Source organism: Erithacus rubecula, assembly GCF_903797595.1.
Source record: "Erithacus rubecula genome assembly, chromosome: 3".
Taxonomy (NCBI): domain Eukaryota; kingdom Metazoa; phylum Chordata; class Aves; order Passeriformes; family Muscicapidae; genus Erithacus; species Erithacus rubecula.
The window spans coordinates 65,003,488-65,023,310 of record NC_136689.1 but is presented as its reverse complement, the minus strand read 5'-3'; the positions used below and the strand labels follow the sequence as shown (position 1 = coordinate 65,023,310).

Here is a 19,823-nt window from a genome sequence, read left to right as displayed (position 1 = left end):
TTTACATGGAAATAACTACAGATTGTATAGTCACACTGTTAAATAGGTCACACCATTACCTGCCTGTGGTATCTACACAAAAGCAGAGCTAAAACTATTCTGTCATGAAACTGCTGATAATACACAACCCATGGGAGGTGGGCCATCAGTGTCTGTCCTTCTGTACAGCATCAGGGTGATGACAAAGGAATGGAACAATGGTGACTTTGGCTTCCACTGCAGGGACTGTTTGGTGTGCCTTACCCATTCCTTCTGATCTTCAAGGAGGGTACCCACATCCCTGGTGTCTCCTGTCTCAAAAGTGGCAAGTAGGAAGAGAAAAGGAGAATTAATAGATCAATATAATTCCCTTGAGGGGGATATATAGAAGGTGAAGAGAGTAAATGGCTGGGAAAAAAAAGGATAGATCTTCTACAGTTCTCAGCAATGTTCCCCTGAAACACTTGTGACCACATTCCCCAAAGGGATCAATAATCAATGACCATGCATTTTTATCTGTTGAAAAAATTCTTTTGACTTGAAACCAATGATGTGTTTCATAACTGGTCTTAAGCTCACGGAGGATGTTATTATTTAAGGAATTGTACTATCCAAAGCACTTTCTCAGCCTCTAAATTCATCCCTGACTTTCTTTTTAATTTTGAAATGATCCTGTATTCAGTTCTACTGGCTTGATATCTCCAGTCCCCTCAGTATGCTACTCCTAATTCTAATTCCTCAGCATCTTCTCCTCTGAAGAGTTACTTATGCACCAGAAAAGTTGTTCTCATTTCATGTTCCAAAAAAAATGTGTATCAGTTGCCATGGCAGTGGTGTGGGTTCCAACCAACCATTTTAGCCACACTAACTTTAAAATGTTAACCAAGTTTGAAACTCTTTGGTTTCCTCCCAGAAAACACAGAACCAATGCAGTCAGCCCAGTCATGAGTGCTGGAAAACATCTGCCCTTGTGGGCTTGTGGGTCCCCTCCACGGGCTGCAGGGCTGACACAGTTTCTCCTCAGAGCTGTCATGGCAACCTCCACAGTCCTGTTTGTCGCTTTGCATGGAGAAACCTTCATTTTCTGGCTACAGCAAAGCAAGAACTCAGTGCCAGTATTAGTGCAAAGTGGCAGAGCAGCTCAGCCCTTCAGCCCAGGTCCTGAGCAAAACCCATGTCATGTGGTAGCAAAGAAGTTGGACATAGAAGGATAAGCAACCTGTTTCTTACTCTTCTCCATCCTGGTGCTGCTCTGTTCCTCATCAGGATGCACATTCAGGATGGCTTGATAAAGAAATAGGGCACATGGAGCCATTTCATGTGCATACACCATGAGGCAGAGCCTACTCCATTTCCAGTCCTCCCTGAACTCAAGGTCATTGCCCACACAGACCTAACTCAGCAGAGGTTTAACATCCTCAGATCCATGAAATCCATGGGAAGAGTCCAAACAGGGAAGAGTGATCATGACTCCATATAGCGGAAGGCAACAGTGGGAGCTCAGTCTGTACTGGAGAATTTGCATGAGCACAGAATAGATTGAGGGGCACCTGCCTGGGCTGCTCCCAGGACCTCTGGTTGTGCATTTACACATTCCCAGCCATTCATTTCTCCAAGAGGGAGGTGCCCACAGCAACAAAGAAATGTCAGCACTTTATACCTAAAACTCTTGCCAGTGAAAGTGGAGAGAAAAAATGTTCTGAACCATGAGGCAGACACCCAAAAATTCCTCCTGTGTGGTAGGGAGAAGGGAAAATGAGAAAAATAAAAAATTTTTAAAAAGAAGAAAGAACTAGAAAAAAAAAAAAAAAGGAGGAAAATGCCTGGGAGGTTTGATTTATAAAGGGAAATGAGCTGTAAGATAATGTGCTTGGACTGGCCAAGCTGAGGCGGGTGTGAGGAAAGTGGGTGACAGCCAGCAAGCACCAGAAAGAGCCCAGGCAGTGGAAAGGGAAAAGCACAGCCTGCTCAGAGGGAGTGAGACACACAGAAAGTGCATGCTAAGTAGGAGTGCCAGGATGACATTTGAAAAGAGGAAAATTTAGGCTGAGTGTCAGGAAAAGCTTCCTGACAGTGAGATGCATGCACTGGAGACATCCCGCGGGAGAAGCCCTGGAAGCCTCATCACTTGACTTGCAAGGGCTGAGCTGGAGGAAAGCTGCAAGTCCTGGAAAGGCCTTGCAGAAATCCAGAGCTTGCAGAATGTCAAGAGCTTGCTTTAATTACAGAAGGCCTGGCTCAGAGATGAACTCCACAGCCAGAAAGATTGTCTAGGAAGAGGGGGACTCCCAGTAGGTGAATGGGAGGCAGCAGGTCCCAGGCACAAGCATTACTCTCCCCATGGGAGCCTAGAAACAAATGGGTGAGCAAGACAGGGAAATAGAGAGGGAGATTAAAAAATCTCTTCTCCTTTAAGGCAACACTATCTCTCAGTAAAGAGTTGCTCTGCTCTGGCCAAGGCACAGTCAGTCAGGGCTCAGGCTTCTGTTAGTCTGGGCCCCTGGGAAGGCCAGCTGCCAAAAAAAGAGGGAAATTTTGCTTTAGCCAGGGGGTAGGGCATGGGTGTATTGGGAGGGAAATGAGGGAGAGAGTGAGGGAACTTGCACAGAAGAAGGAGAGTGGAGAGATGTATGTATTCACTGTGTCTCTGGATATGCAGCAAGGCAAGAAGCCCAGCAGGATTCATTCCCAGGCTTGGGCGTGAGGGAAAGAGGTAATGGCTGCAGGCAAAAGCCAGGGCAGAGAAACTCCAGGAATTATGCTGTTTCTCTCCTATCAAGAAGAAGCCTTGTCTGAAGAAATCCATGTTAAAAACAGCCAGGGCATGGACTCTGTCCCCACAACTCCCTGAGCCACCAGCCTTCCCCATCATAGGAGGAGATTTCCCCTGCAAGGAGGAAAACAGTAACTTCTGCAGGGGACTATTCCTGCACCCCATCCCTGGGCATGCCACTGAGCCCATCCTGGAAGCAGGAGCCTCTCCATCGTGGCACATGAAGCTCCAGAGCTGTGAGCCAAGCTCACAAGCAGCCTGGTGTGAGCTGAACATCATGCCACCAACTCCAGTGGCCTTACTGGGAGCTGAGTTCACAATGTCACTTCCATAGCATGAAACCAAATTTGAAACTCTGATCCCTTGTGAGCTCTTTCTAGCCCCAAGGAAAGCATCTCTGTGCCAAAGGTAGCCACACATTCAGGCAGGAGATAGGCATGGGCAGTTAAAGCAATAACTGAGCTGTGGCACAGCTGCCCTGGGAGTGCCATCCCTCTCCCATCCCAGTTTTTACTGCAGTGTTCCTTTATTCGGATACACCGCCCTCTCCACTTAAACAGCAAACCCAGCAGGGCAGGAAATGACAGCCCGTGCTCTTGCCAAGCCAACAGAAACGGAGCTAAAGTGGAAAGCCTATTTTAAGAGTAAAGTACAATATAAAGAGGTTGCATTTATTTTCAGACCAGACATTGCAAACCCAGGGAATTCAGAGTTAAAGTTTTGCTGAAAATAAATTCAAACTTGTTGAAGTGTGGCAGTGTGCTACCAAGGCATACAAATAGCCTTAATTCTGCCCTGCAGTGACACACAGCCGTATGACTGTGATTAAAATGTTTTAGTACTTGTGCTCCTAAACTAGATTACCCTGATAAATACAATTTTTTTCCATATTCCCTTGCTTTTCTCCTCCCCCAACAACCCTGTGCCCCAGATATAGCCACTAGCACAGATTTCACTGCCTACCACGAAAAAAAAAAAAAAAAGATATATATCACAGGTCCTTCACATCTGTAATTGGAGCCTCGGGCTAAGAGTTCTCTTGGAAAAACCCTCCCTCCCACCTTCAGATCCGCAGCCACCCCTCCCCAAGGCTCTGGAGAACACAACTGAAGTGTACACCAAGTGATCATTTATCCCTGCTGAGGAGAAGGGAAGGGCCTTCCTCACACCTTTGATACCACTGAAATCTACACTCATGTATTTATTTCACAAGCCTATTAAAACCTTGGGTTTTAAGTGTCAAGAAAATAAAAGAGAGAGAAAGAAACATCATCTGGATAAACAATTATGGCTTTCTGTCAAGGATTCAGGAACTAATCGAGTCCAGATCTGTTCCACATTCACATTTACATGTGAAATTGTACTTACTGAGCTACAAAAAGTCAGATTAGCATCAAAAGTCAGCTCTGCCCCTCAGCTACATAGTGCAAACTCTGGAGTGAATGGGGGCTCAGAGGGCATAACAGAAGGCAAAGTTTGGCCCCAAATACTTAAGGGCCATTTGGCTGAGATGCACATGAAGTGGCTGCTCTGCACTTCGGCCCAGTTTGAAATGATTCTCCAGAAGCTGTATTAACTTAAGAGAGTGGGTGGCCTGAATTGTCATGATGTGTTCAAATATTTGCCACTAAATCACAGCTGTCCACTTATTTGCACTTTTGCTGCTGGGCAGCAGGAACACCCGTAGAATTAGTCAGCATCAGACACATTAATGAGCTAACAGATATATTATGGTTTACAGTTTGGACTTCCTTTGTTCACAGAAATGCACACCTCGTTTCCACTTGTTTCCCAGAACGGCCTATCTTCTTGAACATGTTGACTTTCCGAGCTTTATTTTATCTGGCCTTTATTAATGAGCTTGCAGAGTATTCTGTTAGATGCAGAAAAGCACCTTGCCCCTAGCAGTCTTTCTGAGCATTACAATTCAATCTTGGAGAGACTCAGGAGTGTGAGGGGAAACGGTCCAGCCTCTGAGTTCCTCTTTACAAGCCAAAAGCCATCCTCTGCATGCAAAGATCCCAAGTAAATATGGAACCAATAACCACCACGAGCAAAGACCTTTACAAAGAAAAATATTTATAAAGTCCATGTTACAAGTCTCATCGTCTGAGGAAAATGCTTGCACCTTTGCTCTGCTGAAAGCAAGTAATTTGTTGCACCAAAGGAGAGAAAATCTTGTTATCTGGGTTAACACTCCCATGATTGATTCATCCCACTTCTCCACTGCCAAAAACCTTTTATAAATCACAGATATAGCACAGGCCATGATTCAATAACTTGCCAAGAAAATTTATCTTGTGCAGGAGGACTTCAGGAACGGTGTCAATTCTTTGCAACTTGTATGCCTAATGGATGCTAACTGCAAACCATAATCATTTTTATTAAACAAATGAACAGAATTTTTACCAGGGTGATGTTCTAGCATGGAATTAGTGGGAGCCAGGTTTTTGTTGTGTGAATAAAACAGTTTTTCAGAAAAAAATACTTATTTGCTGACACTGAAGTTTCTTGTGGGAATACATCACTTTTATAATTAAATTTTCATCCGGAAGATTTTTCAGGTCAAAAATGGAATTTCTGGTCAGAATCATAGCAGGCAGGAACACACAGGAAGCCAGGCTCTCAACTGAGCACAGCCAAACCTCTTACATCCAGAGCACTTGGCTTAATTACAGAGCCAGCAGCACATCTGCCATATGGCTGCTGCTTACCTGGTCTTGACCATTTTTGGCCATACTTCTCCAGCACCATTTCCTGGTTCTCCTTCCAGCCCCTCCCAGGAGCAGGAGGCACAAAGCCATGGACAGAAAGCATCTGCTCACTGTACATTTGTGTTTTCTGGGAAGCATCCCCAAATGGGTGCTTGCCTCCAGCTGGAGGAGCACAAAGGAGCAACCCCACTGCCAGCAGCCGCTCTCACCCACACAACAGGATCTGGGAGAGGATGTCTGGCCATATCTGCCTTCCCCTCCATGTGCAGGAACACAGCATATCAAGAGAAAACACCTTTGGTAAGGGCACAAATGCACCTCCTCCCCCGGAGGCTGCACGGTGTTATCTGCAGCAGTGGAAGGAAGCAGGAGAGCCGAGCTGCTGGCAAGCCTTCCTACCCCCAAGATTCACCAGAACAGCCCGGCTGCTTTTTGCCACCATAATGACCACACGCCAGAGTTGCAAGCCTGGCTTCACTGACCAGGTTTTGACACTCTTGTGCCCACAGAGTGATACTGAATAGCTGGAAGGGGCTGGTGAGCCCCTCCACCAGCTCTCTGTGCTGCATACCTCAGCCAGGCTGCTGCAGCAGAGGTTGAAACCGAGTTGTCACCAGCCCCATCGCACAGCCTTGTCCTCTGTTCACCTCCAGGAGGGCAAGTCAGAAGTGGTTCAGCTCAGCCACCACAGTCAAATGAGTCTGAAACAGTTAGGAGGGATTAAAATCACATGTGAGTGTGTGTGTGCGTGTGTGTGTGTGGTTTCACAACACCTCCCTCTCCCTACTGCCAGCCACACCAGTTTCCTCAAAGAAAAGCAGAAGAGTAGAGCACAGACCCAAAGTTATGCCGAGATGCATTAAAGCCTTGTTTTCCCACTGCTAAAAGAACTGACCCAGCCCCCTCAAATGTTCCCAGCATACTTGAATTGTGAGTCAGAGACCACAATGGAGATACTTGCCTAGCTTGACAAAGTGTAAGTATCTCCTGCCAAACAGCAATCACTGATTTTTTGCTCTGTCACTCATGAGTCCTGTCCCTGCAGCTCTTGCCACACAAAACACACTGCCTCATTGTGGAAGCCAGGATTACTGTTTGGTTGCTTACCTGTAGCATCTCCAACTTTTCATAATCCCCTTCATGAAGAGAGCTGCTAACAAACCAGATGGAAATTTGCAGGTATTGAAAGCTCATGTCTCTGTACCCACTGTGGAAGCAATAGAGGATGGAAAGAATAGCAATACTGAAAAGTGAGGCCAGGAAACACTTCATCTTTGCCGGCAGGGTCTAACATTTAAAAAGAATAATAATTCAAGAAGAAGATTTCTACAGACTGGTCTGGCACCTCACTTAGCAAAACACCCTAAGGCTTAGGAGCTAATCTGTGATGGACCCTTCCTTGAGCTTCATTTGCCATAGCTAAAGCAATTGCCTGTCATGAGTTAGCATTCAGAGTGGCAAAATAAGTTTTTACTCTTTCAGATGCAGTGGCAAAAGGACTGCAGCACTGAGCAGAGCTCCATTTTCTTCCACACCCCTGCCCTGCCACATTCATCCAAACAGCTCTTATCAGCCCTGCTCGGGGCAAAAAGATTATTATTTTACTCACTGGAGGTCACACTCATTTCCTATTTGTTAATTTTCCTACACAATCCTGAGTGCTAAAAACATTTTTTTCTTAATTAGCTGCGTCCCACCCCTTTTTCTTCCATCAAAAGGCACAATTCTCACACAATCTGAGCACTCTGGCAGAGAGGCAAATGCCCCAGTAACAAAGTGCAAGGCTTGATCTGCAGTGAGGAGAGCTGGCAGCCCTGCAGTGCACCTCAGCACGCCAGCTGTTGCTCCAGTGGTGGAGCCACACTGGGAGGAGTTCAAGGACCAGCAGCTGAGGAAAAAAGTCAGACACAACCAAACCCTCCAACGTTACATGAGGTCGAGGTTGTGTGTGTGCACGTGTGTGCATTTGCTTTATTTTTCTCTTTTTTTTCACCACAACTAGACTTAGTATTTCTTCAGAGGATTCATGCTTGTACTTGTACCAAGAAATCATTCCCATTATCTCCTCCATCGCCTGGGCTGCAGTGCAGAGAGCAGCCTGCTGTTATCCATCCCTGCTGTCTGGGGTTTGGGACAGCTGGGCTGCAATGCTGGAGAGATGGAGGAGTTTCCAGGCTCTGGGGTGCACAAGGAGGAGAGAGATCACTTTGTGTGCTGCTAATCTGTCTCTGCAGGAGTGCTGGTTTTTGCCTCTGTAGCACCTGCCATGGGGTGCCTGGGGGTGGGACACAGGAGCAGGAAGAAAAATAACTTCAAGCAAGATTTACTCCCTTCCTTATTAGTTAATGCTTGCCAAAAAACGTTATGCAGAGGTAGGGGGTTGAATAGGTCTGAGTGGACTTCACATAACTGATGTAAGCATTACACTTTGACATCTCTCTCCTTTCAGGAAGGGAGAATCTTTGACTGAAGCTGTGTCCAAAGCCCTAGACAGAAACCCAGGAGCTCTAGGATGTTCTTCCCAGCTCAGCCTCAGGCTTGAAATTTCAGGACCACAGTGTTTTGCTGACAAACCTGAGCCATGCTAAACTGAAGATAAAATACCAGTGATGGTTTGAAACCTCCCACCCCCAGCCTTTAGCACAGCACGCATTGCTCCGAGCTGTGCACATGTACTGACCTCACCCAGCTTGGTCCCGGTGACAGGGTGATACACGGCCCAGACCTGCACTCCCTGAACTCCCCACAGGCTCTCATCTAGCACAGAGACAGGCACTGGAGGTGCGAAACAGGGAACAAGGAAGAAAAAGAAGCTGTTTCACTGTGCAACTAGTACAGATCTGAATATGAATCTCATCTGAGCTGAAAGAAAAACCCTGTTGTACTGTCACAGTAGGTTGGACCAACTTGTGCAGGGGGAATGCAGTGCATTTTTAGAGCACACTATTCTGGACAACAAGCTTTGGAAAGTGTTTCTGGAAGCTGAGCCAACCTCACAGTGCTGGCCCCAAAAATATTTAACGCGTGCTCCTCTCAAAAAAGGAGTTTTAAAGGAGTGTGGATTGCAATCTGAATGCAAGCAGTTTCATTCAGCTCTCCATCCTCAAGAGGCAATACAAGCGATCAGGCAATTCAAGAGGCATAAGCTGGCCCTGGTAAAAGTCTCAGGCCTCAGCTTACTCCTTTAAGCCAAAAATAAAGAATATGTCAGCAGAACCATTGCATATTCTCCTGATAATTTTTTAATGCCCTTTGTCAGAGCAGTGGCAGCCACCAGTGCACACCACAGCCCTCTCCCTGGTTTCGTGCCACCACCAAGCCATCAGCTGGGCTGTGAGAGTGTCAGCTGCTGCCTGCATTACAAAATCTGGAAAGGATGGACCGTGAAACCAGAGAAGCAGCAAACAAGGACTGCAGCAGAGCAGGACAGGCTGCTCACCAGAAGTACATCCAGCACTTAGGAGATGACAGATTTTCTGGGCACTCAGAAAACCTACACAAGCACATGCATTTGCACAGTGTGCAATGAGCCACTGGCTCTGCTCTTTTGACAAGGGCATGTAGTGATGGGACAAGAGGTAATGCCTTTAAACTGAAAGTAGATTTAGATAAGATGTTAGGAAGAAATTCTTTACTGTGATCATGGTGAGACACTGGAACAGGTTGTTCAGACAAGCTGTAGATGCTGCATTCCTGGAAGTGTTTAAGGCCAGGCTGGACAGGGCTTTGAGTAACCTGGTCTAGTGGAAGCTGTCCCTAGCCATGGCAGAGGGCTTGGAACTCAATCTTTAAGGTCTCTTCCAACTCCAAACCATCCTGTAATTCTATGACAGCACATGAGAGCAACATCTCCTCACATCTGACATTCAGAAGCCTAAAACAGGGGATGCACCTCTCCCTTGCCCCTGCTAACTCACAGCAGTTGCAAGGGAGGCAGCAGCACACGTCCCTGCTCCAACCCACTGCTGGAATCACCAGCAATCCGCCAGGCTGTTACGCCCTTACAAAAGGGCTTGGCAGAGCAGCTTCCCTAGCCAAGGCAAGGTTTGTATCAGGGGCTAAAGATCAAACTGTATCTATCTGTGAACACACCTTTGTTAGTTTTGGCTGCACCCTTTCAGGTATCACCTGCCTCCCCAGGCAAACACGTTCCTATCCTGGGTGCCACAGGCCTGCTGTGCTCCTCTGAGGGCTGCATCCGCCTGCCAGGATTCTGTGCACCTACTGCATCCACACCAGTGACCAGCAGCCAGGGAGGGAGAGCCCCAGCACTAATGTGGCTACAGCAAGGATGTTGCAGGGAGCACAAGAAGGAGCTGGAACCAGATTCATGGTCCGGCTGCTGCTTGATTTTGCTAGAAGCTGGAGTGGAAAACTGGCACCAGCATCCATCCACCCCAACAAACATTGCATTCATATGCAGAGCTATAGAGCAAATGATCTGTCAGTTGTTCATCTGGAGAACAGGTTTCACCAGCCTGGATTAAACGATTATGTTGCCACAGCATGTGCTTCTGGCTGCTCTTGGAGATAAAGGAAGTAAGGCACAAGGAGCCTTACAGGAGAGAGGCCTGACCCTGCAACCCAGCTCCCAACACCTTTTATGCTTGGGGAAGGTTCAGACCAGCACAGAGCATGGGAGATGGGGAGCAAGTATATTTAAAAGGATGAATTTTGGTGCTGATGCGTTGAAATTGCTAATGCAAGAAAACACCTCATTTGAGGGAGAACAGAAGGTGCACACTTTACCTCCAATTACTGCCTCCAGATGTGCACCAGACTGGCTGTATTTCTGAGCCTGCTGCTCCTCATTCCCACAAAGCTGAAGGCAGAGCGAGTGCAGTTGGAGGTCTAACAGCACATGTGCAGCTCCACCAGAGCCTGAGTCCTGCCTCCACAAAACCCCCGTTGAGTGACTCCCTTAGGATGTAATTGCAGCCGACTTCATTCCAGGCCATGAGCATATGTCTGGCTACAGACATTACTGCAAGCACACAAGGAGGAAAAAAAAAACCATAAAGCAGAAAGTGCAAAAAAACACTGGTAATCCAAGCCCAGATAGGATAACGGGTGTTTTCCTCCATAGAAAAAGGTTACTTCGCTACCTTTGGCAATCTGGCCAGCTTCCCTGCATTAGTCTTTTGCAAGCAGAAGAGAAAGGCTGGCACTAGCTTTGCAAACTCAAAACCAAAATATTGCACCAAACCCATGGGCCCCAACAACAACCCCTGAAACCCTCTGGAGCCCACAAGGGTAAAAAGCAGAGGCCCAAAGAGCTAAAGCAGCAATTTAAGGACTCTCACAGATTTCAGAGAGTCTTGAACCCTTGTTCCAGGGAGCCCAAGGCATCTTTTTCCATTCTGTGGCCTTCGATGGGTTCACCCCCATCAGAGTTCACCCTATGTCCACATCTCTCAGGGGATGATGTGTCTGTGGTAGATGTGAAAGGTGCAGGGATGCAGTCACAGCACAGTGTGGGCAGCAGGAGCTGGAGCCACCACCCTCTAACCCCAACTTGTTTCACAAGATGAGCAGTAGCAGCAGCACTGCTGCTTTCACATTTGCCTTTTTTTTTTTCCTCAGAAAGTGGAAACCCATGCTCTGAGCATTGGGAACTGTTACAAACACTGCTCTGGGGAGAGGTCCCTACAAAGAGCCTGCAGCAAGCACCCAGCACCCAAGGCTCCCAGCTCAACCACCTGCAGGCTGGCAAATCCCTGAGCCATCCAAAGTAAGGTCTTATCAATAGGAAGTGCCAGCCAGGCCAAAGCAACACTGAGCGGCCTCCCACCTCGAGTGCCCATAAAAACACATAGGATTTGTCCAGCTGGGGTGGCTCCCAGTCAGGCATTTATGTTGATGGCTCATGAACAGGTTTTTAAAAATACATCCCAGTGCATGCACGGATATACTCCAAGATACACTTATATCCACAAGCACATGACCTAGGAGGTGGGTTAGAGCTGAAGTGACTCAGCCTCCCGGTTACAGGAACAAAATTAGCAGCCACTCAGAGGCGCCTTATGTCTTAGATGGGGCTAGATGGCACTGTAAGTTAGTTAATGTCCCTTTGCCTCAGGAGATTTCTCTCTGGCATTAAGATCAGTGAAAAACCAGGAAAGCTGGTGCTCCCTAGGGTATATTTTCCAGAGCTGGGCTAGTAATTCACACCAACAGCCTGATTCAACACATTCTTAAGGTACCTAGTTAGAAGCTGTGTCCAATAATTTAGTCATTCTCTGGAATTTACTTCTTTTTTTTGAGAAAATAATTCTTGGCTTGACAGCATTTAAACATATGTTTTCTCCAAATACTTGGCCTACATTTCCCCTTCTTTAATTTATCCCATTTCTCCTCATTAACCCCTGCCCCCCCCCCACCCACCCCCGTTGTTCCCATTCTGGATCCCTCTACCTCTCCCGGGAGAACAGTGATGAAATGACATTCGCCTCCCAGACCTCCTGGCACATCACCCGTTCTCTCCAGGATCAGCCCAGCGGGGCAAAGAGCCCTTTGGCCCGGAGCCCCTGAATCATTTAAGGATGCACAGCTGAAACGGAGCAAAGCAAAGTGGTGGAGGCAGGCGAGGACTAGGCTTGGAGGGACAGTGCCTGGCTGTATTCAGGTCAGAGCATTCCGGTCCCACGGCCTCGGGTGTCTGCCTGAGCTGGCTGGGGGACGAACGAGTAAGGATCTGCCCTAATCTCACACCCAGACCTTGCAGAGCCTCTGCACTCCGGCGAGCACGCTGTGGCTGATGGCACCGTGCCACCGCCAGGGAACGGCATCCACGTGGCTGGGGAGGAAAGGGGACGTGCAGTCCTGCTGCGGCACATCTGCCCCTGGGCTGGGGAGGGTGGCCACCTCTTCAACAGAGACCCATCCGTGCATCTAGCGCTCCGATGGGTATCTGTCTTATCTCTCCCAATCACTTAACAAAGGGAGCAACCCTCTGGGGAAGAAAAAAAAAAATTAAAAAAAAAAAAAAAGGGGGCGCACCAAACCCTCAAAAACCCCAAAACACTCTTCCCAGCACAGGATCCCATCAGCTCCCTGACCGCCTGGGTCATTCATGCCTTGTTTCCTTAAGTAACAGATTAGTCACGTACATTTGCAATGGCAGCGATTCTGCCAAATATCTGAGGAGCGGGGCAGGAGAACAGCAGCATGGACAAAAACAGGCAGAGGAGGGGAGTGGAGAAACAAAACGTTTCTTGCTTTTCTCCCATGCCCCGTTGGTTTTCAACAGCATTTGCATGCACAAGCTGCTAAACAGCTGCATCACGTGGCGGTGAAATCCAGGCGTTATCTGGCCAGAGACTTGGGCAGCCCTGCCTTTCCTTTTTCTCCCCCGGGCTGGCAGAAGCATTGCCCAGCAGCCAGAACACTGACACCTTCTCTAATGCTGGGACCAAAAGCCTCCCATAGGAGGAGGAACAATGTCTGGCAGCTGGGAAAACCTCTCAGTTGAGCTCTCATCTTCTGAGTGACCGACAAATGCCAGACCCCGCAGGGCTGACATAGGCTCGGGACTGCAGAGTGTCCTGCTCAGACACGAGTCACTTGGAGAGGAAAACAAACAGGTAAATGCCCCCAGAAGCTCCTGTGGCTTACTGCAAACAGTTACTTTCTTCTTCCAATAACAGGCACAAAAAATCCCCGTTGTCATTCGAGCAGCAGCGCATGGAGCTGTGAGCAGGTCAGACTGTTCCCCTGTGCCGTACCTGCTGTGTCAAACTGCTCCTGTCCCGACAACCTTCCAGCCGCGAATGGCCTGGTAGCTAACAAAGAGGGAGATTCAAAGCAAAAACACCTGAGTGATCCAGTAACAGACGGAAAAAAGTGCAGGCTGTTTCGGGTCGTCTGATTTGTGCACACATTCCCAGACACTCAGTCTGTCCCTCGTAGTTCAGGGAAATGCTAAATGGGCAGCATGGCCTGGAGAAACTGTAAGGAGGGGAAAAGCAGACGAGTGCCTGGGGGAAAGCTGATGAGCTGGTTTTCAAGACAAGCGTTACTACTGCAATAAGAGATAGGGACACGTGTAGGCGTTCCCTGTCCTAGTAATAAATAACAACTACAAAACTCTTATTAACCTCTGTAAAATATGTTGGTTCTGCCAGTCCATCCATCATTAATCTATCTGTTACTTACTGTGGTACTCACTTCAGCTGTCCTAGAGAAAGACAGCAAACACAGCAGGCCAGCCACAGCAATCCCACATCCCAGCCAAAAGGAGTCACAGTTGCAAAGGATGCATCCTTGTCATAAAAATTATGCTCCCTCCTTGTATCCTCTGCCTTAGAGGCAGCACTGGAAAAGGAGACTAAAATACAACCATCACTTCTGAGACAGGAACTTCACCATAACACAAAATAAAGAAATAAATTTTTAAAAAACTACCTCAGGAATCTTCTACCTTTCCTTCCTAGGAACAAGCAGCCCTGGGGTTTGGCCTGAGCATCTGGCCTGGTGAATTCACTTGCAGTCCAAAGAAAGCCTGGCCCCATTAATCATCAGGAATGGGAAGCGCCAAGTCTCTTCTCTCACCATCCCACTTCCTGGAGGGGAATTCAAGGAACAAGTGGCCTGATAGTGCTGAGAAGAGTTCTGTCCCATGTGCTGCCAGGCTTCCCACGCTGCCCCGTTTCAGAAGCAGCATAGGGAGGAGGGGGAAATGCATAAATCAGAGCTCTGATACTTGGAACTACACCAGGACATAGATTAGACCACTCAATCATTTTAATTGCTATCCAACAGCAATAATCTATTTAGGCGATTTACTCTAAAACATGCATTGCACTTTGGTATGTTTATAATGCTAATTGGGAAGGTCCTGAACCGAACAGCCGCCCTGGGTAGCAAAGCTGTGTATTTGGGGAGATTTATTTGGTGAGCTGTTTTCAGAACTTCACTAGAATACTGTTTTTCTTAGCTTTTTTTGCTTCAACGTATATATTTTTGTCTATTTACTTGTCAATCTCATGTATTTGGCAGACATAAAAAAATGCAGAGCAGTAACCAAAATTACACACACTTTCCATGCAACACAGGGTTATTATTCCATGTCTTGTTTCTGCCCTGCGTATTTAATTTTGTACTCCAGTGAGGATTTGGGTGCTCAGGAAGAATGCCATTTTTAGAATTACCAGTCCTGAGTAGCTGCAGCTACATAAATGAGGAGTATGTCAATACCCGAGGGAAGCCAATGGTTTTACCAGGTCATCAGTTAACCCACATGTCCAGAAGTGCAGGGTGTCAGTGAAGGAGATAATCCACCTCCAAGACAGATCCCAGCATGCCTCCATGGAAGTTCTGTGCTTCACAAAGGCACTTTGCTCTCCCTTAAGAAAGATGGAACATCAGAAAAAGTTCCTCCTGCTTTACCTGCACTGTTAGCACCTGTGTTATTGCAGGTAGGCACTGGGAAGGATGTGTTGGGTATGCAGAAGCTGTTATCTACCATATACTGAACAAAACTACAGGGGAAAAGATGGTGCAGCCTCTGCTCTGGCTGTGTTTATCCTACATGCCAATGAACAATAAAAACAGGGCACTGAAAAATAAACCTCATTGCTTCAAAAAACCCCCTGGAGAGTATCTTCAATGGTATCATATTTTTTCTGTTTCTTTCTGATCCCCTTTTTTACTGTTGAAGTTGACATCTTTTTCCTCTTGCTGAACCAGCATTTCCTGACAGCAAACCATAGTCAGAAATTTTCCATCCAGCCCTGAAGTGGATTTCAACATTTGGTGCTTGTGCATGCTTATGGAAAGAGGTTAATGTCAATCTCAGAAAATTATCTACATGATGCTCAAAAGGGCACCAACAGTGAGGAGCAGCACCTGTATTTGGGGAAGTCCAGACACTCTTTCATTTCTTTGCCTCAGAGTTGGGGTCAGCTCTTCTCTGCTTTCTTACATTTGTCATGATGATCCTCTTTTGCATGTTTACTGCCCAACTGACCTATCACTTGGAAAAAAATCCTTCCATGGGGAACACTGTATTTCGTGACACAGCACATCCCATTTCAAACACCCTGGGGATATTCTGATGGTTTTAAAACCAAACATCTTGGAAAAGAGCAATGCTCTCCCAATAAACAGCAGTACAGTCAGGCCTCAGAAAGCAAACAAGCAAAGCAGGAGTTTGTGGGAGGAGATGGTAATAAATACAATAGTCAGCTTCTTAATCACCATCCCCAGTGCCTGATAATCATTACCTTGTTTCAGCTGCCCTGTGCATAACAGTGACAGGACAGCCCGCCACATTTGAAGGACTTTACCCAGCAAAATCTCCTCAGGGATGAGCAAGCACTGAAGTGTAAACACACCCAAGAACTTTTAAAGGTTGGAAAAAGAAAATCTCTTGTGCTGTAAGAGTCATCAGTCATGAGGCAGCCTGGGTACAGCAGCCTCCAGTCTGCAGCAGTTGCACTCAGCAACCCCAACAGTCCAGGCTTTTTTGGGAGCAGGGATGGACCCAGTGAACACCAGCCTATCCTCACTCAGAATTCCTGCCTGCAGGGCACTCAAGCCAAAGCTGTCTTAATATGCTTTTTAAAGCAGGCAAATGACAAGCAAGGCATCATTTCCTTCAAAGCCCAGCACTCCTCCTCCACTGAGACATCTAGAGCTGCTTAAGGGGCAATAACTTCACCAGGAGGCGAAGCTGGTTTATGAGGGGGAGGAGTTAAACCAAACTCATCAACCCACCCAGTGTCATCAGCCAGCAGCTCTGAGCACACTGTCACGGGGAAGCAGCAGAGAGACAGGACAGCCCAGCAGCATGTCCAAGAGAGGATGTGTCCTAAAGGACACAGCTGATTCATCATCCCGCTTAGGAATCTCGGGCAGTTTCAGCTGCAGAGGCCTGACCTGCTTGGCAGCCAGCCGGGCGGCATCAGCTGCCTCCTGGAAAAGGGAAAGAAAAAAAAAAAAAAAAAGAAAAGCTTTGAAACGACAGAGTGGGCAGAGGAATGGGGAGGAGGGGAAAGGAGGCAGTGTGGGGGGGAAGAGGTGGCCTTGCAGGCTCTGGTTGAGTAAGAGGCTAATTCCCCCCCACTCCCCGACCGCGACTCCATCTAATTACCCTGTTTCCTCTGAGCTGATTGGAAAGTGGCCTTGTGTCTGGAAAAGGCAGTAAGCATCTTACATGCATCTGTTCCACCTAATCCCTAATAACTAGTGCCTGTGTGTTCCGGGAGAGGAGGAGGAGGTGGGGGAGGACAGGCAGGGAAGGGCTGGGAAGGGTTTCCCATGTAGGCTGCGGTGTGGCAGAGGGCAGGGCGGCCTTGTGGCCTGGGCCGGGGGCTTTCAGGGAACTAACACTCTTCCTCTTACGCCTCTTTCACAATCTGGAGGCCCTTTCCTCCTTCCCCTTGCAATAATAACAAATTTTATTTAAAAAAACACCCCAAAAAAAACCATAAAAGAGAGAGTTGTGGCTGGGAATAAGAACACGTTTTGCTGAGCCTTGCTGCAGTTGAGATCTGTTTAAGCCACTCGTTTTCCCCTTGCCCTAATCCTGCATTATCCTTTAGGCATGACGTTCAATTCCTGAAGGGGGGTGGGAAGTGCTCTCCAGGGCCCTGCCTGCTTTGCCCAGGAATTTGGATTGCACTTTTTATGTGCAGCTCCGGGAAGGGGCAGAGGGACAATTATGCAGCCGTTTAGTAGCCAGGCAGGCACATTTTCAGCGAGCTCTTCCTAGTGGGAGCTAATTCAACTCGAGGAGAGCACAGGGATAAACATCTCCATTTGCCAGTAAAAGGATTGTCACATCTGGAATTTACACAAGTTACGAGGAGCCAGGAGCCACTATTTCGTTTCACTTGCACGGCGTCATAAAACATGTTAGCGCTTTAAGAGTGTTGCGGGGCAGATGGGCGCAGGCCGACAGCACCTCCCACAGCCCTGCCGCGCCCCGCCCTCCCCGGCCACCATCGGGGGCACCACGCTCGGCCCTGCTTCTTGCTCAATGCCCTCAACTTTGCTCCAGCCCTTGGGAAGGGAGGCTTTTGGCCTCCAACACTGCCAGCTGGCTTCTCTTCTCCACCTTATAGTCCCAGGAGGCTGGGAGAGGGACCCTGTGCTGTGCTCCCTGCGCACCGCACACGAAGCGCCAGCCTTCCCCTCAGGGAGGACGCAGTGACCGATCGCTTTAAGCCAGTTTCAGAAAGGTTGGCAGTGCCTCTGTGGGCTGTTCACTTCCAAGAGCTTTCCACATTTATCCGGCCAGTTTTCCACTGTTTTGCTTTTGGGTTTTAGCGGTTGCAAGCTTTGAGCGCTCCCGCTCTCAAGAGGCTCCTCGCTCATCCCTCAGCACACCGATGGTGCCAGAGGTGGTAATGGGCCCCATGGCTGATTTTCCCCCAACAGAAACACCTTCAGGAAGCATCCTGAAAAGAGTGGTGGCATACAGGCATCCACAGGCTGGAACCATCCCATCCAGTAACAGTGGACATAAAAATGAAGGGGAAGAAGACCAAGTCAATGGCTTTTTGACCTTTGGTACTTCTCATGTGCACACAGACCTTAAGGATGAGCAAGGCAAAACCCAACAGTCCATATTTCCCAGTTTGTTTCTTCTCTCACTTTGTCTCATGGAGCAGTGGTTACCCAATAAACCTGCTGCTTGCCGATTTTCATTAGGGACTGAGCCACCCTGGGTGGGAACACCAGAACAAGTCATCTCTTGGCCCGCCGTGCTCTTTGTGAAACACCATGCAGAGGAAAAGGCCTTCAGGTTACCGTGTGGAAACCCAGCTGTTATTTACACCTCCTCATCCTCCCTCCAAGGGACAAAGGGCTGCCCTGGGGAGGCTCACTTCACCCTGCAGAGGACTGGCAGCATCACTGCTCACTTTGCTGCTTGCTGGCAGGGCACAATCCCAGCTTTTGTGAGTCATCCACCTGGCCCATGCAGTACAGGATCCACAGCCTGGAGTCCCACCAGTGCTCACACGAGCTTGTTGGGAGCAAACCTCGTGCCAGGGATGGCTGCCCTGCAGTGGAATACACAGCAGTAGCCCTGCAAGGGTGATGGGAGATGGGGAGAGTCGCTGCCTTCTGCTTGAGCTCTCGTGACTGACCAGAAAAGTGAAGTGAAAGAGCACGGTGGGAAGCTGCAAGGTCACACTTTGCTTCTAGTGTTGTCCAGATCCTTCTGCTGAGCCTTCCTACCCTCCAAATGCATGATTCATCCTATGTCACGCTAACTAAACTTTAAGCCCCTTGAGGTAAGTTGGTGCAACTTTCCCATGAGTGCAGGCTCCTGGTACTGTAAGATTAGCAGCTGAAAGAAAAAAAAAGGAAAAAAAACCAACAAAAAACAATTGAAAATGTCTTCAAAACCTCCATCTTTAGGTAACAGATAAGTGGCATAAACACTCAAAGTAATGTGCCCACAACCACAGGCAGTTTTCTGTTAATTCAGGCTGAAGTACTCTGAAAAGGGAGGTCACCTTCCTTCCAAGCTGCAGAGATGACTTCAGGGAGTAGCTGTGACCACAGGTGTCCCTGTAGCACAGACTTTCCTGAATGTGTGAAGGTTGGCATAGAATATAAACAGTAGCAAGCAGATGGTGTTTTATGAGGAGAAAATATCATATTTATGGCCAGAGGTTGTGCTTACAGTTACAACTGCAGCCTCACTACCTCCTCCTCAATAGTAGGAATGGCTCCAGTACTCAGAACACCTTTTCCACAGCCTGGTGATTGTACCCTCAGGAAAAAAAATCCAAACAGGCAAACTTGTTCTACAGAAGACACACTGGCATGAACTCTGCTCTGCAGCTACACCTTCAAATGACAGGACCTACAGAGGGAGGAGGAAGAAAATGTGGTTCGAACAGATCTTCTCTATTAAAGAGTCAGCACAGGAGGAGATTTACTTGCACCAAAGTGCCAAAGACTGCCAAAACTTACCTAGCATTGATTTGCAGAGCTGGGAGGAGAGCAAGGAGGTATGGCCACCTAGGCTTCCCTGAATAAGTGCCTGTAGCAAGAACAAGTGCTCACAGTTCAGGATCTGTGTCTCATGGTCCTGTACAAAGAAAGTGTCAATCAGTCTCTCAATATCTTGTATTCTTCAAGATCCCTTTCAAAGCCTGTTTAAGGGTATCTAAAACAACATAGGTGTTTGCATGACAAATTCCACATGCTGCATACACAGACATGGAGGTTGTCAAAAGTGGTAAAGGAATAAATTCACAGGATCCTGCTTCATACTCTGCACACAGTACCATGCTCCCAGCCTAGAAGGAAATAAAACAATCTCTATACTGTATGATATGGGTTAGAACAAAGTGGCTATTTTCTATTCTGCTTTTGCTATATCCTGTTTTTCCAGCATG

At 47.7% G+C, this 19,823-nt stretch overlaps 2 long non-coding RNA genes across 4 annotated transcripts in view; both read right to left on the bottom strand.

Moving 5' to 3' along the window:
• Window positions 1–4,810: 4,810 nt before the first annotated feature.
• LOC306799806 lies at window positions 4,811–12,367 on the bottom strand. Its single transcript, XR_013773689.1, has 2 exons — window positions 11,881–12,367; window positions 4,811–10,450 (listed from the first exon to the last, which is right to left on the bottom strand). It is a non-coding gene; the product is annotated as an uncharacterized lncRNA (long non-coding RNA).
• Window positions 12,368–13,834: 1,467 nt separating this feature from the next.
• The window catches only part of LOC306799803, a 28,137-nt gene continuing 22,148 nt past the window's right edge, over window positions 13,835–19,823 (bottom strand). Inside the window, exons 2-5 of one of the 3 annotated variants that reach the window (XR_013773685.1) lie at window positions 19,396–19,513; window positions 16,559–19,285; window positions 14,701–16,380; window positions 13,837–14,027 (exon numbers count right to left, since the gene is read on the bottom strand). This is a non-coding gene — a long non-coding RNA (uncharacterized lncRNA). Of the gene's footprint in view, window positions 16,381–16,558; window positions 19,286–19,395; window positions 19,514–19,823 lie in introns of all 3 variants that reach the window. The other 2 variants (XR_013773686.1, XR_013773684.1) reach the window with 2 other exon arrangements.